This window comes from Pogoniulus pusillus, chromosome Z, assembly GCF_015220805.1.
Source record: "Pogoniulus pusillus isolate bPogPus1 chromosome Z, bPogPus1.pri, whole genome shotgun sequence".
In the NCBI taxonomy this organism is placed as follows: Eukaryota; Metazoa; Chordata; class Aves; order Piciformes; family Lybiidae; genus Pogoniulus; species Pogoniulus pusillus.
The window spans coordinates 111,022,350-111,050,334 of NC_087309.1; positions in this window are offsets into that span (position 1 = coordinate 111,022,350).

Here is a 27,985-nt window from a genome sequence, read left to right on the forward strand (position 1 = left end):
ATCATCTAGTTTTTCTCACCAAAACATTCTAGCTTGCTTCAAACTAGCACATATATAAATATAAATACATGTAAATATATTGTGGATATATGCTTGTCAATTTAGCTTTGCTGTAAACAGAGCTTTATCTTACTTCCACTCCATCTGAGCTGCTCTGGTGAATTTCACCTGCGGTGGGGAGTTCCCAACCCACTACAGGGAGATTTTAGTAAAAGAAGCATAGAAGTTGTTGGCATCACCAGAAAACAAACAAACAAACAACAAACCTAACAAAACAACAACAACCAACCCCCCCCCCAAAAAACTCATTTAAAAGAAACACTAAAATTTAAAACTGGAAAATTATGTGCAATTCACCAATTCTTACACATGCCTGAAAGCCTGTGGCTATTTAAGCCAGATTTCTAGCTCAGATATAAAAAAAAGTTCAGAACAGAGAAATTTAAAAGTGGAAGAGTATTGGAGTCTCTAAGTGGATAGATGAACATTCCAGGGATAAACCGTAAAAGGTCAACAATGGATAAGTTAGTATAATTTCATTGGAGCATCAAAAGCTTTATGTCTGGAAGCAACAGTTTGTGCTGCTTCTGCTGCTTTGCTGCTGCTTGACCCCATCCCCATCTTCTTTAAGGTTATATTCTGTAGTAGTTTGTTCTCCTTATGCTCTTATAAGAAATGCAATTTCATTTTTCATATTTCCTTTGACTTGTAGTCAATTTGCTCTACTAGGGAAAGGATCCACTCTAACCCTTCACAATGCCTAATGTCATTGTTGGGCAGGGATTTATCAAGTAAATTAAACATGCAAATAATGTTTAAGAATAGGGAAGCACAGTTGCTAATGCCTGAATCAAAGCTGTGTGGAAGTTTTTATGTTACAGAAGACACAGAGACAAGGGTGAAAAGAAATTCTGGCAGAAGTAGAAGTTGTGGTAATGCCCCCAAAGTGGGCCAGACTGATCCAAGTTGGTAGAGTCAGGAGAAGTCATTTTGAAACCTGGAATGAAACTGGTAAGGCAAAACCAGTATCTTATTAAACTGGAAACAAAGAAAGGATTAGAGGAATTAATAACCAAATTAATAAACATAATTAATAACCACATTTCTAGACCAACACTGTTGTAGAATGTGAACCAGAAGATAATACTCAAATATTACTGATGGAAAAGCAGAATGGTAAGGAATACAAGTTAGTCCAAGATCTGGGAGCTATTAATCAGGTTGTCCAGGATATTCACATGGTGGTAGCTAACCCATTTACTTGGTTAACATCCCTCAAGGAAAAACATAAGTGATTTACAGTACTTGATCTCAAGGATGCTTTCTTCTGCATGGCTCTAGGTAACATTTGTCTTCGAATGAGAAAGCTCCACCACTGGACACAAAATGCAACTTACTTGGAAAATGCTGCCCCAGGGATTTAAGAATAGGCCAACAATATTTAACAATCAGTGGCAAACAAATTGCAATTGTGAAGAAAAGAAAATCCAAAAGAGGTAATATTACAATATATGGATGAGATTTTTTTTTTTTAGCTGCAGGAAGCCAAAAGAATACTTGAAAATTACTATGACTATCCTGTTAAATTTTCTGGGACAAGGAGGGTACTGTACATCAAAAGGGTCCAAATAGGAAAAGGGACTGTGATTCACCTGGGCTTTGACATTTTACAGGCTCAAGAAAAGTTGGTGACCAACACAAAAGAAGCTATTTGTCAGACTCAAGAACTAAAGACTCTTTGGAAATTGAAAGCATTCCTGGAGGTGATTGGATAATGCAGGTTATGTACCCTCCTGTGCTAGTTTGAAGCAGGGTAGAATGTTTTGGTGAGAAAAAGTAGATCATAGGCTGTGAAAGGAAAACAATGGTGATGTCTGCTTCCCTCAGAGTCTTGCTGAAGAAGAAAGGAAAACATGAGATAACACTCTCGCCATTTTTGTTCCACACTCTGCCTTGGGCTTCTGACTGAGCTACATCTCCCTAACCTCACCTTCCACTCACCTTTGCTTCTTAACCTCTTGGCTGAACCTCTATTCTTCCTTGGGACTGGGGTAAGGTTGAGAGGGGCAGGGGGAAAGTGCAGGGGTGGTTGAGAGCCCCTCCTGGGGACTCAGGTTTCTGGGAGGGGAGTTGTGTATCTGTATTACCTTTTACCTTGTATATTTCTGTCTATAACTGTATATACTGTAAATATCTGCTTGTACATTGTGCTAGCTGTAAATAAATAGCTTCATTCATATTTCCAGAGCCGGCTGAATCCAGTCGGGGTGAGTTCTAAAGGGGGGGGAGGGAGGGGCGGGTAACACCCAAACCATCACACCTCTCCTAGCGACTGCTGGTAAAACCCCTGTATAAAACCCCCCAAAAGTCAAAAGAGACTGGATGTGCTGATGTCATGACTACACAAGTAGCAGAAGCTTGTGCCCTGCTTGTCAGCACATCTGCCCAGAAGGCAGAATTAGTGGTCTTGTGACAAGCCTAAAAAATATCTATGAGAAAGGGAGTGTGCATTTGTTGTTGTATGCACACATGTGGCTCTCTGGAACAGGAGAGGACTCTTGCCAGCCCAAAGATCACCCATCAAATACAAAGAAGAGATTCTCCAACTCTGTTGGGTGCATCAAGACAAATGTGTCCAGCTGGGCTAGGGAGGTTCTTCTCCCCGTCTACTCTGCCTGGCTGAGAACACATCTGCAATACCGTGTCAAATTTTGGGCTCCCCAGTTCAGGAGAGACAGGGACTTGCTGGAAAGAGTCCAGGAGAGCACCATGAGGATGTCTGGGGCACTTGAGCATCTCCCCCTTCCTCTCAGCTTGAGTTCCACTTGTGCGCCTTCATTTATCCACCAGGCTATGTTGCAGAGGGGGGTTTCTCAGTACCTATTTGGCAGAGGAGAGAAATTAATTGGGGCGATATAAATTTCATATAGATATAGAAATTCAATATTCTGAATGCTCGCCACCCCCAACCACTGTATATTAATATTAAAGGTCGTACACAGTTATGAAAACAATTTAGGATAAAATATGTACAGGGAATTTGTTATTTAACTAGCAAACATTCAAACTATAAACAGAGAGAGGAGTTTTTCCCATGGCTTAATGCCGCTTGGGATCTTTATGCTATTTGCCCAGCAGGGCAGGCTGGAACGCTTTCTGCTCTACAGCAGAGGTAACAAATATTACAGAGGTATTAAAGCTTTTACTCACAACTCTTTATCAATTCTTAATCACCCTCCGGGGCTGTGTCACAGACTGTGCTTAATGTCCAATTCTCCAGGGTCTCTGCTTGTGGACTTGGACACTGGAATCTTCCCGGTTTGAGGGGAGAAGATAAATCTTCCCAGTTTCTGGGGAAATAGGTTTCTGACCTTTGTTCTCCTGGTGAAGGATGATCTCTGCCTTGGTGCTGCTGGCTTCCTCTGGATGCTGTGTCCAGGACTCTCAGCTGGCAGGAGTTGAGGAGCAGGAGAAGAATATCAGTGCTGTCTCTGGCATGGTTCTTCATGGCTTCAGGCCATGTGTGCAGACAATCCAGAGTCTGCTTCCTGGTTATCTCAGCGGCAGTGGAGCCTACCAGGCAATGATAAGCAGCAACCATGCAAAGTGTGCGCGGCTGCTGGGAGTCTGAGCTCTGTAGATAAATCAATGCAGGATCTGGTCCTGATAGCAATATAGCTTGCAGATGTGCACAGCTGGCTTAGGAGGCTATAGGCTCCTTATATATACATATTTGTGTGTGCAGGCTTAAATGAGCTCTGCAAGAAAGGTACGCAGGCAGGTGAGCTGCGAATGAATCAAAGCATGTGGTCTGAGCCTCAGAGAGCTGCAAGTGAGGGTCAGAGCTGTGTCTGAGCCGTGCAGGTGAGTCAGAGCTGAGCTGAGCTGAGGGTAGGGTCAGAGCACGTTGTTTACCTGTGCACCCCTACTTATTGACTGTGGGCTGAGATTAATGGCCTCTTTGGCCACTAGAGTGACCAATCAGGTTGTCAGTTAGCCAAACCTTACCATAATAGGCAGAAGGTTCTTGCCTGGACTTTCCCAAATATGGGGATCACATGAATTTACCCAGGGAGACACGAGTTGGGTGTGTGTGGGCTTACACAACCTGTTTACAACCAAGGGTCCTGGCAGAAAAACATGTCCAGGCAAGGCAAGGCATAAGCAAGCCTCTTTTCAGGCCTACAGGCCCTCCACATCAGGCTGTCTCCATAGTCCTCTGCCTCCTTCTCTGGAGACTTTCAAGACCCTTCTGGATGCATTCCTGTGTGATTTGCACTACATTTTATGGCTCTGCTCTGGCAGGAGGGGTTGAATTCGATGATCTATGGAGGTCTCTTCCAATCTCTAACATCCTGTGATCCCAAGAGTTTGCAGTTTTTATCTTTAAAGAACATCAGCAAATAGGATTTCATATGCCTATGCATTTGCTTTACCCTTCTGCCACCAAAATCACTGAGTGTTTTACCCTTGGGACCAGTAAATGAATTAGGCCCATACTGATCTCCTTTGAAATCCCCCCTCTTTAATGAAGAGGAAAATGGGACATTGATGACTGTGTTCTAAAAGCTCTTCAGAGAAGACAGAATTTTAAAAGCACTGAAGAGGACAAATAGAGTGCTGCAGTTGCCTCCTTGACCCCTCATTTCATCCCCAGAGGATAGGTTTGCCTCTATGAATGATACTTTTAATTGCTTGTGAGATACTATGCCTCTTGCAGGGAACATTAAAGTGACAGAGCAGAGGTGATAGAAGCTGGTAATCTTCAGTAGCTGAATCTAGCTATCGTGAAGTTTTATTTGTGCTGCAGCATAGACATAGAAAAAAAAATAGGCATATTTAGTGATTAATGTAGAAACAGAGTAATTGTCTTTTTTTTTTCTGTGAAATGAGCAGTCATAGCCCCATAAAAAACAGAAAATAATTTCAAAAGAGCAGATGTTACCCCTTAAAACACACTCAAGTGAAGCATATGTTATATATTAATTGAAAGAACACCTTGTCTAGATCAAACTGTTTAGCTTGTTTTCTTCAGAAGTACATAGAATATAATCCATCACTCTGAGAGGCTAAATCTTGTCTCTCTTGTACACAGAATCATAGAATCAAAGAATCAACCAGGTTGGAAGAGACCTCCAAGATCATCCAGTCCAACCTAGCACCCAGCCCTAGCCAGTCAACTAGACCATGGCACTAAGTGCCTCATCTACTCTTTTATGGAACACCTCCAGGGACGGTGCCTCCACCACCTCCTTGGGCAGCCCATTCCAATGCCAATCACTCTCTCTGGCAAGAACTTCCTCCTAACATCCAGCCTATGCCTACCCCGGAACAACTTGAGACTCTGTCCCCTTGTTCTATTGCTGGTTGACTGGCAGAAGAGGCCACCTTCCACCTGGCTACAGCCTCCCTTCAGGTAGTTGTAGATAGCAATGAGGTCACCCCTGAGCCTCCTCTTCTCCAGGCTGCACATCCCCAGCTCCCTCAGCCTCTCCTCATAGGGTTTGTGTTCCAGGCCCCTCACCAGCTTTGTTCTCTGGACACATTCCAGCACCTCAACATCTCTCTTGAATTGAGGGGCCCAGAACTGAACACAGGGCTCAAGGTGTGGCCTGACCAGTGTTGAGTACAGGGGAAGAATAACCTCCCTTGTCCTACCTGCCACACTGTTTCTGATGCAGGCCAGGATTCCATTGGCTCTCTTGGCCACCTGGGCACACTGCTGGCTCATGTTAAGCCTACTATCCCTTCCCAGACAGCAGCTGCTCAGGTCGTTTGCCTAAATGCCCAGGGATGTGTATTGAAGTGAGGGGCAAGGAGCAAAAGCCCACTGCTGGCACTGGACATCTGGAACGTACAATTGTATAGAACTTGCCTGCTGGGTTAGCTCTGCCCACTGCTAGCACACCTGGCAGTCACTTACTCATTAATGTGACTGGGGTGGCCAGGGGAAGCTGTGAAAAACTGAATAAAAGACACTGGGTCTATACCACAGTAAATGAGAGAGTGTCTGGGAGAAAACATCACCACGACATCCAGGATGAGAACTGCCCAGGAAGATTCTCTCCACCGTCACCACCGCCCTTGCCATGCCCTAAATTTTGCCTGCTGTAAGAAGAAAAGAACTCCTGGAGAAGAGAGAAGAGCTCCACTGAAGACATCAGTCACTGGAAACATCTCTGGGCAATACAAACTGAAAAGGACTTGGATTCATTAATGTTTTGGGATCCTTCATACTGAGCTGTGGATCAGAGGGGAAGACAACAAAGCAGATATCCTGATGTAACCAGGAGGCCATACTGGGCACAGCTTAATATCTTTATAAATATTTGGGTAAGGAAATCAAATCCCTTCTCCATAAGCTTGCAGATGACACAAAATTGTGTGGAAGTGTTGATCTGCTTGAAGGTAGGAAGGCTCTACAGATGAATGTGGACAGGGTGGATCAACGTGAGCCAGGGTCAGTCACATAAGGTTTAACTAGGCCAAGTGCCAGGTCTCACACTCAGATCACAACAACCCCATCAATGCTATATGATTGGGGAAGAGTGGCTGGAATGTTGTCTGGTAGAAAAGGACATGGGGGCATGTAGTGGGCACTCCAAACTCCCTTCCCCTTGCTCTGTCAGCAGAGGTTTGAACGGGAGAAGAAGGTGTGAAACTGCTTTCCCCTCCCTGTGGGCTTGAACAGGGAACAAGGCAAAAGGCCTTTTCCCATAGGTGCACTGACTTGTGAGAAAGCTGTGCTAGAATCTGGAACTGTGACTGGCTGAATTCTTTGTGCCCAGTATATATTGGCACTGGGCACATTGTCTAGGAAAGGATTTAAATGGAGTGAGGAGAAAGCACACACAGTTCTACAGCTCTCACACAGTTCCACAAGTCTGGCAAATCCATTAGGTCCATTTGAGAGAGCTGCCTGTGGCACCTGGACCTGGCTCTCCTTGGACCACTGTATCCAGCTTCCTGCTCATTACCCCCAAGTTGGAAGAAGCCTGCCTTTGCTGTAAACTGCTCTGCTGGCAGGAACACGCCAGCAGCACAGCTCTTCCCTGCATTGCTATGGCAGTGCCACTCCACAAGATCTGCCTCGTGGAAGCTGTGTCTGAGGCACTTTCAACTTCAGTGGGTTTTATGTTCATTGGAATAGTGCTGTGTGGATTATAACTTGGCACTCCCCAGAGGCTGACACAAAGGAAATCCAGGGACTGTCTCCAAAATCCCACCCCACCCTCATGAGTAAATCAGCCTTTCCCTAGGCTCTCTCCTCTGCCTCTTGATTTTCTAAGTGGGGAAAAGCTATCTGGTGGCTCAGCCTTTTCCATTTTCTGACTTTCTTAATTTACCAAAATGGCCCATAAGCATCCTTGTGGAAATTCCTGACAAAATTGGAACCTGTAAATAAAATGTGACTAGTTTTGTACATAGTTTTGGGTCAGGACTTTTTGGGAGAATAAAGATAACTGTAATTTTGTCAACTAATTGCCAACTAAATGAAGGTATTGGTTGACAGCTGCCTCAACATGCACCAATGGTGTGCTCAGGTGGCCAAGAAGGCAAACAGCATCTTGGCCTGTATCATGAACAGTGAGGCCAGCAAGTGTAGGGAAGTTACTATGCCCCTGTACTCTGCAATGGTGAGGCCAGAACTCTTAATACTATTTTCAGTTTTGGGCCCCTCACTACAAGAAAGATGTTGAGGTGCTGCAGCATGTCCAGAGAAGGTAAAAAAAGCTGGTGAACAGCCTTGATAACAAGTCTTATGAGGAACAGTTGAGAGAAGTGGATTGCTTAGTCTGGAGAAGAGGGAGTTGAGGAGAGCCATCGCTGTTCTCTACAACTGCCTAAAAACAGGTTGGAGTGAGGTAGGGGTTGGTCTCTCCACTTGAGAGTCAACTGACAGAGAAAGAGGAAATGGCCTTATGGCATGCCAGAGGATGTTTAAATTGGTTATTAGGAAGTATTTCTTACTGAAAGAGTGCTTAAGCTTTGGATCAGGCTACCTGGGGAGGTCATGGAATCACTATCCTTTGAAGTGCTCAGAAAATGTGTAGATGTGATGTTTAGGGACATATTTTAGCCCAGAAGGGGACCAATGCCACCTTCTCTCTCTTCCAAATACCAAACAGCTAGCAAGGCATATATGTTATCTGCTCAATCAGGGTTTAGGGAAGAGATTAGAAAGAGAAGCAAAGAGAGACAGTGCTTAAAAGCAAAGAAAGAAAGAACTGTTTATATATTGTCCTTTTATACCTCATAGCAAACCAATGAACAATACAAACTTGATCATTGTTGTTCTTTTACAACAAATGATCTAATTTCCCTTATTAGAATATTTCAAGAAGACTCAAAACATTACTCATGTGCTGAAAGAAGAGCACATAGAAAAGACCTTAGGACACTTTATTGTGTGCTGCATCTCACTCTTAGACAGAGCTGCTGTATGTCTGTCCCAGTGGACTTAGAGGACAACTAGCTCACCCTCCACTTCACAGACAGAAAAATGCATGAAAACTGTGCAGTGTAGCTATGATTTAAGGTTTTGTTTGTTTGTGTGTTTTTTCTTGATTTATAACAATTACTTCCCTCTTATAACATGTTACCTGGGATCTCCCAGTCTATGCCCAAACTCACCAGGACATGCAGGCAGTGACTTGGGTTGAGTGTTTAAAGACTGTGTAAGAAAAGGCTACACAGCCCTTTACAAGGGCTCTTGTGGTGTTGTTTGCTCACAAAAAACTCCCCCTTGCCCTTTTTTTTTTTTCTTTTTTTTTTTTTTTTGACTGTGGGTTTCCTGTAGTGTATTTGGTTTGTGCAGTGCTTTAGCTCTACTGTGGAACGCTGCCATGCAAGCCAACATTAAACCAAAGAAAGATTTTAACAACATTTATAAAGGTCTGGTTCTTGCTGGCCTCAAGGTGAGGGACAATCCATGTCATGTTTAAATTGATTGTTCCAGGTTAATCTCATCTGGGGTAGGGGAGTGGTCTGGAAACCTTACTCCAGGTGAGCAGGGAGACCTAGGCCACCAGGCCAATGTTTATCCCACTTCCTGCCCACAACCCTATTTAAGAGGCAATTTGAGTTCCTCTCACTCTCTTGCTCCTGCTTTCACCTTTACAACATCTTCTGGCTGCTGTTGTTCCTGATAACCATGTGGCCACCTAACCACATGGCCAACTCTGCTACCTGCTGCATTTAAGGACAATCCATCTCAATCCAGAGCACCCACTGCCATCCGACCTGGTTTTGAATATGTGTCTTGTACCTGTTGCCTTTCCTTGTATCTCTGTAACTCTCCTTTACCTTAATGACCACTTACTTATTGGTAAAGTCTTCTTTTTAATGTCCAAATCAGTTTAAGGCTGTTCTTCAGATCACAGAATCATAGAATCATAGAATAATAGAATCAGACAGGTTGGAAGAGAACTCCAAGATCATCCAGTCCAACCTAGCACCCAGCCCTAGCCAGTCAACTAACCCATGGCACTAAGTGCCTGATCTACTCTTTTCTAGAACACCTCCAGGGACGGTGACTCCACCACCTCCCTGGGCAGCCCCTTCCAATGTCAATCACCCTCTCTGGCAAGAACTTCCTCCTAACATCCAGCCTATACCTCCCCTGGTACAACTTGAGACTGTGTCACCTTGTTCTATTGCTGGTTGCCTGGGAGAAGAGGCCACCCCCTATCTGGCTACCTTCTGCCTAAAATTTTCTGTATGCGGAAATGGGGACAGGGGGAGGCACCCTAGATTTTGTTCTGTTGGGCTTATAAGCTCCAGGAAAGCTTAAATTGCAGCACTGATACACCAGCCACTGAGAACCCCACAGGACATCTTCCCAGGTTAGTGCTTTTGGTTCAAACATGGGCAGTAAGTCAAGTCTGCCAGCATTTGTGTCTGTGCACCCACAGGGTCAAAAGAGCAAGAGGGAAGGCAAGACATCACGCTGGTAGCATGCTACGGCAAACACAAGATTAGCTTGCAAAACTAGTGAGAACTCCCTTCAGCCTTCATCTTTTCCTTCCTATTACTTGTTTTGTCCCTTTTTTTGCCTTCCCCCCCCCCCTCCCCTTTTTCCCCCTTTCCTTCCTGTTTCCACCAAAACCCTATCAAAATGGGCGTCTGGAGCAGGGAGCATGTGCAAAGGTGGCACACACTTAGCTGTGATTTTCATTTTCAGCACTCGAGGGCACTATTGATTCATTTTTGTATCAGTAGCCATCTCTCTCCCTGGCAAGTGTCCCTTCCTAGTACCACCAGTCAGAACCTGGCTTCCCCTGAGATGTGCAGCTTTGGTGATTTTGTGGTCCAACATAGGCTCCCAGCTCTCAGCTGCTGCGGGACCCTTCCCCTATGGCTGAGAATGTAGAATACAAATATGCCAAGTGCCATTACAAAACCAGGTCCATTGCAGCACTTCTCAGCTGCTATGGGCACTTCACACTGAATATCTAAGCAGAGATTCAGAACTTATGATTTTGATGCCTCAAGCTTTAATGCATCCTCCAGGAATGCTGTGTGGACAGGATGTCTTTTATTTTTTCCTTTCTTTACTTTTCTTTGCAAACCCTGAGCTTTGGCCTGTTCCAAATAAGGATGTGCTACTTGAATATGCCATGTCAGCCTTGGTTTTCAGCTCTTGAGGAAGTAGATGTGGCAGTTTGCAGTATGAGGTTCAATGAAATCTACATATGCAGTGGAATGTCTTTGAAGACATCAGATGTACATGGGTTTGAAGCAGTTAGGTTTAAAAACAGCAAAGGCTTTATTGTGGAGATGTCCTGTGAAAGAGCTAAATGAGATTTTGAAAATGCTGAGTTTGTGTTATGCCAGAATAAATATTTAGGAAGAAGTTACTGCATGCTTGGACAACTTAAGCCAATCTATCACGGATTAAGTTGATTCCACATCAGCCTGCCACATGTCAGCTTCAAAATGAAAGCATTGTGGGGAGCAAAGTATTGTAGGGCTTGAAGTTCGAGTTGTAATGTGAGAGGTTTCCTGTTTTGGTTGATGCTTTTGGCTTCTGGGGTTTTGGGTGTTGGCTCTCTTCTGCTGGGATGGCAGCTGGAAGGGGAGGGATGCACTAGTTTAGCTCACCTGCTTGTGCTTGCTGCTGCTTTCTGCTGTGCTTATTTTGCAAAAAAGGCTAAGGTTATTGTGCCTTTCTATTATCTCATTTACTCAGAAAAGTTTTGAAGAGGGCAAAGTTTTCCTTCTTAAAGTCCAGGGGTGAAATCACCCTGCTTCTTTGACTAGCGACATTAAACTGATCTCCTGACCTCCTTTTATGATCAGGTTCCCTGCCTGGTGAATGTGGGGAAGGCTGTGGATGTAGTCTACCTGGACTGCAGCAAAGCCTTTGACACTGTTTGCCACAAGAAGCTCCTAGCCAAGCTGGCAGCTCATGGTTTGGACAGATTCACTCTGTGCTGGATCAAGAACTGGCTGGATGGCAGAGCCCAGAGAGTGGTGGTGAATGGTGCCACATCCAGTTGGCAGCTGTCACTAGTGGTGTGCCCCAAGGATCAGTGCTGGGCCCAGTCCTGTTCAAAATCTTTATTGATGATCTGGACGAGGGGATTGAGTCCAGCATCAGTAAGTTTGCAGATGACACTAAGCTAGGAGCAGGTGTGGACCTGTTGGAAGGTAGGAGAGCCCTGCAGAGGGACCTGGACAGGCTGGATGGGTGGGCAGAGACCAATGGGATGAGATTGAACAAGGCCAAGTGCAGGGTTCTGCACTTTGGCCACAACAACCCCAAACAGCACTACAGGCTGGGGACAGAGTGTCTGGAGAGCAGCCAGGAGGAAAGGGACCTGGGGGTACTGGTAAATAGTAGGCAGAAGATGAGGCAGCAGTGTGCCCAGGTGGCCAAGAGAGCCAATGGCATCCTGGCCTGCATCAGGAACAGTGTGGCCAGTGGGACAAGGGATGTTATTCTGCCCCTGCACTTGACACTGGTCAGGCCACACCTTGAGTGCTGTGTCCAGTTCTGGGCTCCTCAATTCAAGAGAGATGTTGAGGTGCTGGAACGTGTCCAGAGAAGGGTGACAAAGCTGGTGAGGGGCCTGGAGCACAGCCTTGTGAGGAGAGGCTGAGGGAGCTGGGGGTGTTTAGCCTGGAGAAGAGGAGGTTCAGGGGTGACCTCATTGCTGTCTACAATTACCTGAAGAGAGACTGTAGCTAGGTGGGGGTTGGTCTCTTCTCCCAGACAGCTGGCACAACTGGGCACAGACTGGCAAGGGGGCACAGTCTCAAGCTGCGCTGGGGGAGGTCTAGGCTGGATGTTAGGAGGAAGTTCTTCACAGAGAGAGTGATTGGCATTGGAATGGGCTGCCCAGGGAGGTGGTGGGGTTGCTGTCCCTGGAGGTGTTCAAGAAAAGCCTGGATGAGGCACTTGGTGCCATGGTCTATTTGACTGGGTAGGGCTGGGTGCTAGGTTGGACTGGATGATCTTGGAGGTATTTTCCAATCTGGTTAATTCTATGATTCTATGATTCTATGACCCAACTACTACATAACTAACATGTCATGATCTCCAGTTAATCTTTCTTATTTCCCATGCTTCTCGTGTTCGTATGCAAACACTTCAGAGACTCAGTAGAAGAACATCTGTTGCTATTGTGGGTATCACATAATCCTCCACCCCCTACAGCCTCTGGGATAGCCTTGGAGCTGGTACTCCACCTCGCAATTGTCCCAAGTATGTCTTCAGTGAGCTTGTTTTTTCCATTTTCCCCTTTTGAAATTAGTTTAAAGACCTCTCAACCCACTCTGCGAGTCCTTGGCCCAGGATTCTTTTTCCTTTTAAAGACAAGCATTTCGTATCTATAGTCAGCAGGCCTAGGATCTTACAAAGTATCCCACAATCAAAGAACCAAAAATTCCGCCACTGGCAGCAGTCCCATAGCCAGGCATTAACCTGGTTAATGAGAAAAACAAGGTGTGATGTATGTAAAACACTGGGCTGTGCTCACCCAGATTATGCTAATGTGTAGGTGTGTTCTATGCTCAAGACTGTATAAATGCAGTCAGAATGAACAATAGAGGTCTCCAGTGGATTCACATTGAATCATGTGGAGTCTGGATCGTTCCCTCACTAACAGACTGAAGTTCAATATCTTTGCTTAAAAAAGAACACACTTTCCTGGACCACCCCAACATTTGTGAGACCTGCTCTCTATGGAAAAGCTTGCTCCACATATCTGGTTAAAAGTCACCTCAATCCAACTTTCAGTCTCTGACCAAAAGGCCAGTCTTTGTAAGCTCAGAGAGCCTGCAGTGATCAGAGTTCCCATGTCTGAAACGTGAGGCTCTTTATCAGTCTCTTCCTCCTTTTATGTCTCAAGAGTCTCTGATTTTAGTGTTTCTCAAGTTGTTCTCAGAGTTGTTACTATAAGAATTTTTCTGGAACCAGTGTTCCCTGAACTGCTGCCCACTCTTTCCACTTGTATCCTCCTGCACTTGTTAAAGAAAGGTGATGTGTTGTTTTTGCTGGAAAGGCTGGAAGAGCAATATGAATTTTACAATGGTTTCTCTGAGGAGGTCTCTCTCTGGGAATCAAGACTTCCTTCTTTGGAGTATTTTTATACCTGTTTTGGTTTTGATCTTTAGCAAATTTTGCTGTATCTGTACCTTTGTCAAGTGAGAGATAACCTTCCATTCACAGCAAAGATTATACTCTGTGCTTCACAAGTACCTGATTTGTACTTACACTGCCCTATAAATGAAGGTCAAGTAGTATTTTCTACAACACAACCTAGTTGCAAATTCATTGTTTTTCTGACTTGGGGTCATCTCTACTGAGCAAAAGGCATGCCTGTAGTGGAAGGTGCTTTGTCTTGGGCAGGAGTAAGAATCATAGAATCATAGAATGGTTTAGGTTGGAAAGGACCTCAAACATCATGTAGTTACAAGACCCTGCTATAGGCAGGGACACCTCCCACTGGAACAGGTTACTCAAGGTCTCATTCAGCCTGGCCTTGAACACCTCCAGGGAAGGAATAGAATAGAACAGAATAGAATAGAATAGAATAGAATAGAATAGAATAGAATAGAATAGAATAGAATAGAATAGAATAGAATAGAACCAAACGAACCAGGTTGGAAGAGACCTGCAAGATCATCCACTCCAACCTATCATCCAGCCCCAGACAATCAACTAGACCATGTGCCTCATCCAGTCTTGAACACCACCAGGGATGGTGACTCCACCACCTCCCTGGGCAGCCCATTCCAATGCCAATCACTCTCTCTGGCAAGAACTTCCTCCAAACATCCAGCCTAGACCTCACCTGGCACAACTTGAGACTGTGTCCCCTTGTTCTGTTGCCGGTTGCCTGGGAGATGAGACCAACCCCCACCTGGCTACAGCCTCCCTTTAGGTAGTTGTAGACAGCAATGAGGTCACCTCTGAGCCTTCTCTTCTCCAGACTAAACAATCCCAACTCCCTCAGCCTCTCCTTACAAGGCTGTGTTCCAAGCTGCGTGCCATGGTCTAGTTGATTGGATAGGGGTGGGTGATAGGTTGGACTGGATGATCTTGGAGATCTCTTCCAACATGGATGATTCTATGAATAATTGCTTTTGTAACAGTGCTGGTTTTGCCTGATAAGAGGTCTAGACAACAAATGGCCTTTTTTGTAGTGTAAAGTAGTTGGGTACAATGGGGCTAAGCATACCTAAATGCCAAGACCTAGCACAGCAAACCGGTCAGTTTAGAAAGGGCTGGAAAATGGCCAGGCAATGCATAGATGTGCCATAGAGCAGTGGGGCGTTCATAGATCTTGGCACTTTCCACACTTGTCAGTGCCCTAGGGTAGGATGCAGCCAGCTGAATCACAGAATCAAAGAACCTGAGAGGTTGGAAGGGACCTTCACAGATCATCAAGTCCAACTGCCCTGCCAAGGCAGGACCCACTATGGAAGTTCACACAGGAATGCATCCAGGTAGGTTTTGAAAGTCTCCAGAGAAGGAGACTCCACAACCTCTCTGGGCAGCCTGTTCCAGGGCTCTGTCACCCTCACTGTAAAGAAGTTTTTCCTCATGTTGAGATGAAACATTCTCTGTTCCAGTTTGTAGCTGTTGCTCCTTGGCTTATTACTGTGCAGCACCAAAAAAAGATTGGCCACATCCACTTGGCACCCACCCCTCAGATATTTGTACACATTGATCAGATATTCTCTCAGTCTTATCTTCTCCAGACTAAACAGCCCCAGGGCTCTCAGTTTCTCTCCACCAGGCAGATGCTCAAGCCCCTGGTCATCCTCATGGCTCTCTGCTGGACTCTCTCCAACAGGTCACTGCCTCTCTTGAACTGGAGAGCCCAAATCTTGACAGAGTATTCCAACTGTGATCTCACCAGGGCAGAATAGAGGTGTTGTGGAGGGCCTGTAGGCCTGAAAGCAGGCTTATTTATGCCTGCTCTGCCTGGACATGTCTCTCTGCCTGCACCAGGGGTAAAGGAGAACAAAGGGACACCTGATTGTGTAAGTCCCCACATGCCCAGCTCGGGCCTGCCTGGTGCAGGGCCCACGTGATTCCCATACCTGGAGTCCAGCCCTGTGGGTTTTACCCAGTGTGGTAGGGTTGGGCTGACTGCCAACCCGATTGGTTCATTCAAGTGGCCAATGAGACCATTAACTCTTGGCCCACATTTGATAAAGGGGGGTGCTGGGCCCACGTGCAAGGCCTTCCCCACATTGCCTGCAGCTCTGCCACATGCTTGCTTGCCTGCCTTTGCATGAGTGCCTGGTGTGCACACTGCCGTGGGTTGCCAGGAGCAGACTCGCTTGTCTGCATTCGATCAGTCTGAGGAGCAAGCATTGGACTCATGCTCAGACTGCACAAATCCTGCCTCTGCACCTGGAGATCCTGCCTGCGTACCCCTGCAGAGAGCAGCCAGCAGAATCCAGCAGCAGTAAGGCCAGAGTCTGCCATTTCCCCTGATGCCAGAGGATTCCAGCCTAAAGGTCCACAGGCAGAGACCCTGAAGAATTGAACACTTGCAATAGGCTGATGCAGCCCTGGAGGGTGATTAATAATTGATGAGAATCGTGAGTAGATGCCTCTGTAATTTCTATTACCTCTGCCATAAAGCAGAGAGCAGTTTCAGCTCAGCTTTGCTGGGCAAACAGTACAAGACCTCAGGTGGCATTGAGCCACGGGGAAACTCTCTCTGTTAATAGTTTGAATGTTTGAATGTTTGCTAGTTATTAATAGATTCTGTAGATATATATCCTAGAACATCTCCCTAACGGTGCAAAGAACCCTGTTAATATTAAAGTTCAGTGGTTGGGGGTGGCGAGAGTTGAAATATTGTAAATTAATAAATATACATATTTTATAAATATCCTCTCACATTAATTAATTTCTCCCCTCCGCCAAATCGGCCTAGGCACTGAGAAACCCCATCCGTGACAAGAGGGGAAAAGAACCTCCCAAGCTCTGCTGGACGCACTTTTCCTGCTGCCAACCAGGCTGCTATTGGCTCTCTTAGCCAAAAGGGCACATTGGTGGCCCATGCAGAACTTGCTGCCCATCAGCACTCCAAGGTCTTTCTCCATGGAGCTGTTTTCCAGTAGGGCAGCCCCCAACCTGTACCAGTGCCTGTCTTTATTCCTCCCCAGATGCAGGACACTGCACTTGTCCTTGTTGAATTTCACGAGGTTTGCCTTCATCCAGCACTCAGCCTGTCCAGATCCAGTTGGATGGCAGCAAAGCCTGAGGGGTGTCAGTCACACCCTCCCAGATTCGTATCATCAGTGAAGTTGCTGAGAGTGCACTCAATGCCCTCATCTATATTGTTGACAAAGATACTGAACAAAACTGCACCCAGTACTGATCCCTGGGGAACACCACTGGCAACAGGACTCCAACTTGACTCTGTGGCACTGATAAGTGTCTCTCCTCTGCAGAACTGCTGTGCTTTGCCTCTGCAGTAGCCTTGCACACTAGTGTGGCAGCCATGTTTCCCAGGGCCCTCACTGCACGTAGCTTCATTGATCTTTTCTCCTGCAATTCAGCACCGAGCCAAGTATTTTGTCTTGCCTCTGCAGAAGCTGCCTGACAGCTGATTCTGGGAGCTGGGCAGCAGTGGAATTTTTCATTTCATTAACTATTCACACTTTCTTCCCCCATCTTAACGTTGTTGTTTCTGAAAGTGACAAACAATAATCATAAAACAAAAGCATTTCTTCCTGGCAAAGCAGCACTTTCACAGCCAACATCAAAGGTGGGGTTTAGCGATCATTAGTGCAATGACACACTTCAACATGATCAAAGCAGTCAGTGTCCAGACACAATAAAGAAGATGGAGCTGTGATTCAGCTCCTCCACAAAAGGCAAAGATAAAGAGATCTGGAGAGAGAGTGAGAGCATGGTAAGGATATGAGGGCAGGCAGCTGAGATACCCTTTTATGTCAAAACCAATTTTCATTTTATATCCAATTATACCTCTGAGCATTCAGCCCAACATCACTGTCATCTATGGCTTTCAACTGCCATCACAAATTTTAGAATAGAAAAAGATACCATAAGGCATGTCTCACCCAAAACTTCTCCTGAAGTTTGTCACTGCAGATAGGTAACCCCTTCAGGGCTGGGATACTTGCTCTGGCCTTACTGATGCCATTACCCAGTCACACTCACACTGAGTGAGAGACTCTTTAGCTACCACCTAGTCAATGAAAACAGCCTTGTAACTTACCATCTGGTGCAGAGTGAAAAGCTCTGAATCAAATTCTCTTTGAGTAGAGAGAACGGACTTTGTACCATTGGGTGTCCATAGCCAGGAAAGCAAACACCATTGAAGGGGAAAAGTAAAGATATAGAATCATAGAATGGTTTAGGTTGGAAGGGACCTCAAAGATCATCCAGTTCCAACCCTTTGCCATAGGAAGGGACACCTCCCACTAGGAGAGGTTACTCAGGGTCTCATCCAGCATGGTCTTGAACATCTCCAGAGAGGGAGCATCCACAACCTCCCTGGGCAACCTGTTCCAGTGTTTTACCACCCTCACTGGAAAGAGCTTCTTCCTAACATCCAGTTTAAATCTCCTCTCTGCCAGTTTAAACCCATTACTCCTCATTCTATCATTAAAAGACCTTGTCATTAGTCCCTCCCCAGCCTTCCTGTAGCCCCCTTCAGATCCAGGAAGGCTACTACAAGCCTTCTCTTCTCCAGGCTGCAGAGCCCAAACTCTCGTAGCTTGCCCTCACAGCAGAGCTGCTGCAGCCCTCTGAGCATCTTTGTGGCCTCCTCTGGACTGGCTCAAACAGTTCCACGTCTTTCTTGTGTTGAGGGCTCCAGAACTGTACACAGTACTCCAAGTGGGGTTTCAGGAGAGCAGATTAAAAGGGGAGAGCTGGCCATGCTGCTCCTGATGGAGCCCAGGACCTCCTTAAGGACCTCCTTTTACCTCCTAAGATTTGTGCATCTCAGGCTACAAAAATGCACCTGGAAAATTCCATAGGAGCCACTTACCTTTTTCCTGAGTGGGGACACACCTGAAATACCCAGTTGTGTCTTAAAGTCCTCCAGACATATAGGCTTTTCTCTATGCCAGGGTCATTGTCTCAGTGACTATTTACATCAGGTATATATTTGTTCTCTGTTCTCTGCATCCAGGTTCAAACTAAGAGATTTGTAGGGTGGGGTGCAAGGATAGAAGGTGAGGAAGATTGAGAAAGTTTGTGGCTTGGAATTTTTGATGGGGGCAGGCTTTGAGATGCATTAGGGGATTGAATTAACAAGACTTCAGATTCTGGAAGTCTGATCTCAAAGTTCATAGCTTGTGACTGCAACGGAGACATTCTGTCTTCTCTTGTTTAAAGTAAACCACATGAGCTTCTTAAGCCTTTCTCTGGAAGATGGATTTTCCACACTCCAAATGCCTTGTGAAGCTTGGCTTATAGATGTTCTAAAAGATATCTTGAGGTAGAATACAAAGAAAATATCAGGCCCAGTAAAAAAAAAAGACATTCAATGACAGGACACTTTTTGGAAGCACCAAAGCAGCAAAGAAATTATCTGCATGTTGTGCCACCAGAAAACTAAATATGAGATTGTCAACTGCTAAGGGAGTAAGAAAGAGAAGGAAATGAGTCATGTGTTGAAGAAGAGAAGCCATGATAATTCACAGGGAGCACAGAACAATTCAGTAACAGAATGAGGATGTTTTGCAGGGGGAGGTAAATATTTAGCTTGAAAAGATGACGTGAGTAATAAAGTTTGAGGCAGAAAGCTGTGCATCTGTGTTGATACTGAGTGTAAAACTGATGCTCTTTCCCTCACTCCCCCAAAGCTTCATCAATACAGTTGCTCAGTATACAACTGAGCAACACAATCCTTCATTTAATGTCTTCATTGATGATCTGGATGAGAGAATTGAGTCCAGCATCAGTAAGTTTGCAGATAACATCAAGTTGGGAGCAGGTGTGGATCTATTGGAGAGTAGGGGGGCTTTGCAGGGGGACCTGGACAGGCTGTGGACAGATAGGTGAAGTCCAACGTTGTGAGTTTTAACAAGTCCAAGTGCAGCCAGGCAGAAAGGGATCTGAGAGTACTGGATGGCAGCTGAACATGAGCCAGCAGTGTGCCCAGGTGGCCAGGAGAGCCAATGACATCCTGGCCTGGATCAGAAATAGTATGGCCAGTAGGACAAGGGAGGTTATTCTTCCCCTGTACTGAATACTGCTCAGGCCACACCTTGAGTCCTGTGTCCAGTTCTGGGCTCCCCAACTTAAGAAAGATGTAGAGGTGCTTGAAGTATCCAGAGAAGGGCAGCAAAAGGTGAGGAGCATGGAGCAACAGCCATGTGAGGAGAGGCTGAGGGAGCTGGGGATGTTTAGTCTGAAGGACTAAACACCCCAGGCAAGGAGGCTCAGGCAAGACCTCATTGCTGTCTACAACTACCTGAAGGGAGGACCCTTCCAACCTCTAAACATTCTCTGATCCTGTGACTCTGGGAAAAAGCAGGGTACACAGTTTAGGGCCCCTGTGGGCTAGTATGGAGAGTGGAGGGTATAAAATCGGCAAGTGAAGAGTGCTGGGTAGGACTATGACCTGACCTGAAAGGTACCTGGGCACTTTTTGCTGCCAGAGCTTTTCTGCTGTGAGCACTCTCTCCTCCACCAGTACTCTAGGTTCTTCCCATTGGAAACAGAAAAAAAAAGCAAACATGCATGTTTGTTATCACTGGCTTGGTTGGCAAAGTACTGTCCTGAGTGGCTGTGACTTGCACAGAGGAGATGACCATGCTGAACAAGGCACTGCCAGAGGCTCTGCTCTTATCTTCAACTGACATAGGTCATATTATGTTCAAAACCTGGTCTCCATCTTATCCAGCACTACTGAATTATAGTCATAGAATCAACAAGGTTGGAAGAGACCTCCAAGATCAGCCTGTCCAACCTAGCACCCAGCCCTAGCTAATCAACCAGACCATGGCACTAAGTGCCTATTCCAGGCTTTGCCTGAACACCTCCAGGGACGATGACTCCACCACCTCCCTGGGCAGCCCATTCCAATGCCAATCATTCTTTGGCAACAACTTCCTCCTAGCATCCAGCCTAGACCTCCCCCAGCACAGATTGAGACTGTGTCCCCTTGTTCTATCACTGGTTGCCTGTCAGAAGAGCCCCACCCAGGTACAACCTCTCTTCAGGTAGTTGTAGACAGCAATGAGGTCACCCCTGAGCCTCTTCTTCTCCAGGCTAAACACCCCCACCTCCCTCAGCCTCTCCTCATGGGGTTTGTGTTCCAGGCCCCTCACCAGCTTTGTCACCCTTCTCTGGACACCTTCCAGCACCTCAACATCTCTCTTGAATTGAGGAGCCCAGAACTGGACACAGCACTCAAGGTGTGGCCTGACCAGTGCTGAGGACAGGGGCAGAATAACCTCCCTTGTCCTACTGGCCACACTGTTCATGATGCAGGCCAGGATGCCATTGGCTCTCTTGGCCACCTGGGCACACTGCTGCCTCATCTTCAGCTATGATCTACCAGTACCTCCAGATGCCTTTCTGCCTGGCTTCTCTCCAGCACTGCTTGGGGTTGTTGTGGCTAAAATGCAGAGCCCTGCATTTGGCCTTGTTCAATCTCATCCCATTGGCCTCTGCCCATCCAGCCAGCCTGTCTAGGTCCCTCTGCAGGGCTCTCCTACCTTCCAACAGATGAACACCTGCTCCTAGCTTGGGGTCATCTGCAAACTTACTGATGCTGGACTCAATGCCCTTGTCCAGATCACCAATAAAGATATGGAACACCACTGATCCTTAGGGAACACCACTAGTGACAGCTGCCAACTGTATTGGCACCTATGCACACCAATGTGTGGCCATACTGTGCACAGCTGAGAAACTCCTTTCTGCTTATGCCTGTAGCCACAGCTGGGATCAATGGGACATGTGTCTGAAGACTGGCACTGATGGCTGGGGATGGACATGTGGCTTGAGCATGCTCAGCTTTCTGGGGCCTCAGCTTCAAGAATATATGTGCCCTTGTCATCTTCAAAACGGGATTGTAGTGTGCAAAGTTGCTTGCAATTTCTGAAGAACATAGCCCAGGCTTTCCACTGGACAAAACTGGCATGGCTCCCCTTACCCATCAAGATGATGTCTGAGCACTGTCTTTCTCCATTATTCATTGTTCAGTCCACTTCCTGCTCTGCTCATAACTTGTCCACCTACTCAGTGTGTGCTTGGAAGAGGGTAGTGGGACATTCTGGTCTATAGGTGTAAATTAGTCTCTTCTGCCAGACAACCAGCAATAGAACAAGGAGACACAGTCTCAAGCTGTGCTGGGGGAGGTCTAGACTGGATGTTAGGAGGAAGTTCTTCTCAGAGAGAGTGATTGGCATTGGAATGGGCTGCCCAGGGAGGTGGTGGAGTTGCCATCCCCGGAGGTGTTCGAGAAAAGCCTGGATGAGGCACTTAGTGCCATGGTCTAGTTGACTGGGTAGGGCTGGGTGCTAGGTTGGACTGGATGAGCTTGGAGGTCTCTTCCAACCTGGTTGATTCTATGATTAAGAAATAGAAGTACACCTTTACTACTGTGCCCTGGTGAGGCTGCATCTGGAGTGCTGTGTGCAATTCTGGACCCCCTAGCTCAAGCAGTTCATGAAACTGCTTGAGAGAGTCCAGTGCAGAGCCACAACGATGATGAAGGGAATGGAACATCTCTCTTATGAGGAAAAACTGAGGAAGCTGGGGCTCTTTAGCTTGGAGAAGAGGAGACTGAGAGGTGGCCTCATCAGTGTTTATCAATATGTAAAGGATGAGTGCCAGGAGGATGAAGCCAGGCTCTGCTCAGTCATGCCCAATGGCAGGACAAGGGGCAATGGTTGCATGTTGAGGGAGATGAAGTTTCCTGTAAACATAACAAGGAATTTTTCCCTGTGAGGGTGACAGAGCACTGGAACAGGCTGCCCAGGGGGTTGTGGAGTCTCCCTCTCTGGAGATATTCAAAACCCACCTGGATGCATTCCTGTGTGATCTGGTAGAGAAGATCCTGCTCTGGCAGTGGGGACTGGACTGGATGAGTTTTTGAGGTCCCTTACAGCCCCTGACATTCTGTGATTCTGTTATTTAAGTTGTTAGCTCTGCAATAAAAGACTGTGCCTCCTTTCTATGTATTTCTCTGGAATAATGCCTTTCCCTCAGGAATTCTGCCTACCAGAGTTGGGCAAGCAGGCTGCAGGTCATGTGGTGTGGCTCTCCAGAGTATATTCTGTTCATGTTATTAATGGGGAACTGTCTGTTCTACTCTGCTCTCCTCTGTGCCAAATAGACAGTTAATATTTTCATCAGCCCCCCTTGGCTGACCCTTCTGTTATTTGCAGTGTGAAGGGATTGTAGGTAGGACTTGATTCCAGAAGGTGTTAGTTTACCTGCTGCTGTTTCTCCAGCACTACCTAAAGCTACTTTCAGATTCAGAGGAAATACAGTCTGTCTGCCAAACATTTTTCTGAATCTAATCACCAAATGAGAGAACTACCTCACCCTTGAAAGAGGTTGTTGTGGAGGGGGGAAATTAATTGGAGAGAGAGGATATTCTGTAAGAATATATAATTTATTAACTTCAATATCCTGAACTCTCACCACCCCCAACCACTGAGTTTTAATATTAATATTTGTTCTTACACGGTTATGGAGGGCATTCTAGGAATAACATCAAACAGCTAACAGTTAATATCTAGCAAACATTCAAACTATAAACAGAGAGAGGAATTTCCCCATGGACAAATGCTGCTTGGGGTCAATATGCTGCTTGCCCAGCAGATGGGCCCCAGCTCTTTTTGCTCTATGGCAGGAGGCAATAGAGAATTGCAGAGGCATTAAAGCATTTACTCACAAATTCTTATTCATTATCAATCACCCTCCGGGGTAGCATCATAGCCTATACAAATGTCCAATCTTCAGAGAAGTCTGCCTGTGGATGTTGAGGCTATGGGATCCTCCTGGCTTCAGGGCAAAGGACAGTCTCTGATCTTGTCTCCTGGTTTCTTCTGGCAGGACCTCAGGTGCAGAGGCAGGATGCCATGCAGTCTCTGCATGGTGTCACACTGACCACACAGGCCAATTGCATGCAGACAATCCAGGGTCTGCTCCTGGTAACTCACAGCAGTGGAGTGTACCAGGCAGTGATAAGGCAGCAGGCATGCAGTAGAGTGTACAGCTGCATGGGAGACTGAACTCTGTAGATAAAGGCAGGCAATACAGGATCTAGTCCTGGTAACTCGCTGCAGTGGTGTGTAGGTGTGCACTGCTGGCTGGAAGCCCATGGGAGACTCTGTCTCCATAGAGAAAAGTAGATAGCCTTTTAAGAGGACATAACCATCATCAATCCACCTGGTTATGTCCTCTTAAAAGGTTTATCTTGATTTCAGTAAAGCATTTGACACTGTCTCCCACAGCATCCTGCTGGCTAACCTGAAGCAGTGTGGTCTGGATGACCAGATAGTGAGGTGGATTTGGAACTGGTTGAAAGGAAGAAGTCAGAGAGTTGTGGTCAATGGGATGGAGTCTAGTTGGAAGGCTGTGACTAGTGGGGTCTCACAGGGGTCAGTATTGGCACCAGTTCTGTCCAAGATTCAATGTATTCATCAATGACCTGGCTGAAGGCACAGAGAGCACTGTCGACAAGTTTACTGATGACACCAAACTAGGTGCAGTGGCTGCCACACCAGAAGGCTGTGCTGCCATTCAGTGAGACTTGGACAGGCTGGAGGGTTGGACAGGAAGAAACTGAATGAAATTCAACAAGGGCAAATGTAGAGTCTTGAACCTGCAAAAGAACAACCCCAGGGATTAGTATAGGTTGAGCACTGACCTTCTGGAAGGCAGTGAAAGGGAAAAGGATTTGGGGGCCCTAGTTGATGGAAGGTTGACCATGAGCCAGCAATGTGCACTTGTGGCCAGGAGGGCCAATATCATTCTGGGCTGTATTAGAAGGGCTGTGGTTAGTTGAGAGAAGTTCTTCTGCCCCTCTACTCTGCCCTGGTGAGTCTGCATCTGGAGTACTTTGTCCAGTTCTGGGCCCTCCAGTTCAAGAGGGACATGAAACTGCTTGAGAGAGTCCAGTGCAGAGCCACAAAGATGATGAAGGGAATGGAACATTTCTGTTATGAGGAGAACCTGAGGGAGTTGGGCCTGTGCTGCTTGGAGAGGAGGAGACTGAGAGGTGACCTCATCAATGTTTATAAATACGTGCAAGGTAAGTGCCAGGAGGGTGGAGCCAGCCTCTGCTCAGTGATGCTCGATGACAGGACAAGGGGCAATGGTGGAAGTTGAGGCATAGGAAGTTCCATGGAAACATGAGGAGGATTTTTTTTCCCTGTGAGGGTAACAGAAGACTGGAACAGGCTGCCCAGGGGAGTTGTGGACTCTCCCTCTCTGGAGATAGTCAAAACCCACCTGGTTGCATTCCTGTGTGATCTGGTAGAGGTGATCCTGCTCTGGCAGGGGGTTAGACTAGATGGGTTTTCAAGGTCCCTTCCAGCCCCTGACATTCTGTGATTCTGTGATGCTATGATTAGTGGGGATAAGGCCCCAATGAAGTGCATGTAGGTGGGATGCAAAGTGCACTCATGTGCCAAGCAACCTTACTGTAAGGCGGAAACTTGGACAAGCAGCAGTGGCCCTGCTGGAGAAGGAGAATATTTTCCACACAGTGTCAGGTAGCTGAGAATTCCTGAGCAGCAGATGCACTGTGATGAGAGGGTGACACCATCACCCATGATTGGGCATTATCTTTCAGACCAGTGGTTTATTTGAAACCTGTTTCCAACTGACCTAACAAATTCATTTCCAAGGCAACAACAGATGGCAGCAGACAGATGGCTCAGTAACTTCAAAGCTTTTCCAGAGAAAAGAAGTGAACTATTTTGACATTAAGAAAGAATGGGTTTGTAGCATCTGCATTAGCTGAAAGCAAGCATTAGGAAGACACATTGCAGGCAGGATTTTTGTGGTTATGGTCTCCACTGGCATAAGTGCATCATTCTCAAACCTCGTTATCTTGAAATGGTATTTTCAGCCAACTTTTAAATGTAATGGCTAGATGTTTTCTTGGCATCACCTTGGTCAAAACATGATGCTGCATGGTTTTTCAGTTTCTTGTCTGCAAAACAAACAAACAAAAAAAAAAAACCCTCCACTGGTCCTGTGCTTTCAGATAGAAGACTCCTTGACAGAAATTTTTTCCATATTTTCCTTTTTATTTCCTTTCATGCTGCTGGACTCTACTCTTATTGGACTTGTCCACAGGTAAGAAGTAATGTTTGAAAGCCTGGATTATTTTTCTACAAACTGATGAGTAAGAGGACCTCAAATTAGTTTTCTATTATCTTTGTCTTGCCTCTTTCCCCACCCCACCCCCCAATTTATTTATTTGAATTTCCTTGTTGCAGTTGTAATTCTCTCTGTACCTTCCCAAGATGGAACTGATTTTTTTATATTTTATTTTTAATTTTATTTTCCCTTTCTCTTGTATATTTCAGTGCTGTATCTTTTGGGAATAACTAAATTTGTTTTTTTCTCTCTCTACATCTTTATTGCATGGTAGAAGGCCTAGCAAATGCTAGAACCTGTCCTCCAGAGTACATGTACTTTCTTATCTTCTGAGAAGGTAATCAAATGATCAAAAGGAATAAATGGTCTGGCTCTGTGTGGTCACCTGGTGCATTTCCCATTAAGCAGTCTCAGCAGAGGGAAGGCTTGTGGCACAGCATAAATTCTGTCTGGAGTGAAATGGAGGGTTGAAGTCACACGTACAGAGAAGCATCTTATTTCTCTCACCTGGGGTAAATCACAGTTCAGCTCGGTCAAGCTCTGTGTTTATGAAGTCTGTGTAACTGAAAGGAGAATGGGATCAGTTTTCTGTGTTTCAAGGAGCTTGGTCCCTCTGTGCCATCACTGCTGCAGTCCTTCAAGGGTCAGAAGGCAGTTAGCTAAAGTCAACTTCCCCTTCTGCTTTTCTAGTGGGAGCAAGCTTGGCCACTTGGAGGTCCTAGAGTTACAGAGAAGTTATGGTTTCATCTGGTGGTGATGAGGCTGGACTGAACTCAGCCTAACTTCATTAGTGCTTCAGAAGTAAGAAGGGTAGGGAGCAACAGAGTGTGAGCACTGTGCAGTCAGGGGGAAAGGTATAAAGGTGTGGACAGAAGTGAGGCCCTTCAGCACAAAATGACATTGGACACAGAAGGAGAAAGCCAACAGTGTAAGGCTGTTTGTCCCGTGGGAAGATGCCAGTGAAATGAGGAAAGGAATAGTTCTTATTATGCAACCTGTGAGTAGTGACATAATGCAAACAGAGCAAGGGGTGAGTTGAGGGGCAAAAAAATAGCAATGCCCACTGAAACTGGCATGCAGAAAATGACCAGAGTGAACTTCAGCCCTTACCAGAGCTGTTCACTGACCAGAAAAACCTACAGTGGGTATTGCAGTGCAGGCCTCTCAGATACATTAGGGCAGACTACTCTGCAAGTGAGTGCAACTAGTACCTGTAAAGTTTGATTTGACACAGCTGTGGCAGAGAGAGGCAGAGGTGTGCTAGGATGGAAGAGACTGACCACTGCAGGTGTCCCATAATGTACAAAGGGGCTCCCTGAAATACACAGGCTTGAGAAAATTCTGGCTCTGCTGGCCACTACATAAAGTTTATACAAACTTAGGAGGAAGGAGAAGATAGTAGCAATGGCATTTTTTTCCTTGCTTTTACCAAAGTATTCTTGCTGTACTGCTACCTATCATCATTTCTGATCAGGGCTCAGCAGTAAGAGCTATCATTTTACAGAATGTAGCCTAAGGACAAGCAGGGTCTGGGGACTGATACATGTCATTATGTCAGATGGGCTCAGTCCTACCATAGCTCATGCAAGTGATGGTTTTGATCCTGGGCTGTTTGCTGGATGAGGTGGGCTGGCACTGAGTGAGAGCACTGGTGTCTCCTATACAACAAAATCTGCCCTATCATTTGAAGGAGTGACCTATAAACACGTGTGAGTAACTGTGGGTATTGATGAAAGCTACTGCAGATGGATAAGTGTCATGGTACACCAAGCCCCATGCAGTTCCTTATAGAATCATAGAATCAAACACGTTGGAAGAGACCTCCAAGATCATCCAGTCCAATCTATCACTCAGCCCTATCCAGTCAACCAGACCATGGCACTAAGTGCCTCATCCAGGCTTTTCTTCAACACCTCCAGGGACAGTGACTCCACCACCTCCCTGAGCAGCTCATTCCAATGCCAATCACTCTCTCTGGCAACAACTTCATCCTAACATCCATCTTACACCTCTCCCAGCACAACTTGAGACTATGTCCCCTTGCAGCTGCCCCCTCCCAGCACTCTCCCCTTTGCCAACAGTGGAATGGGAAGGGCAATCAGGATTAAAAAAGGCAAAATCCCATGGGCTGGGGCTGATTCTCTGGCGCAGCTGCCGTTGGGGTCTGAGTATCTGCAGTGCCTGCCA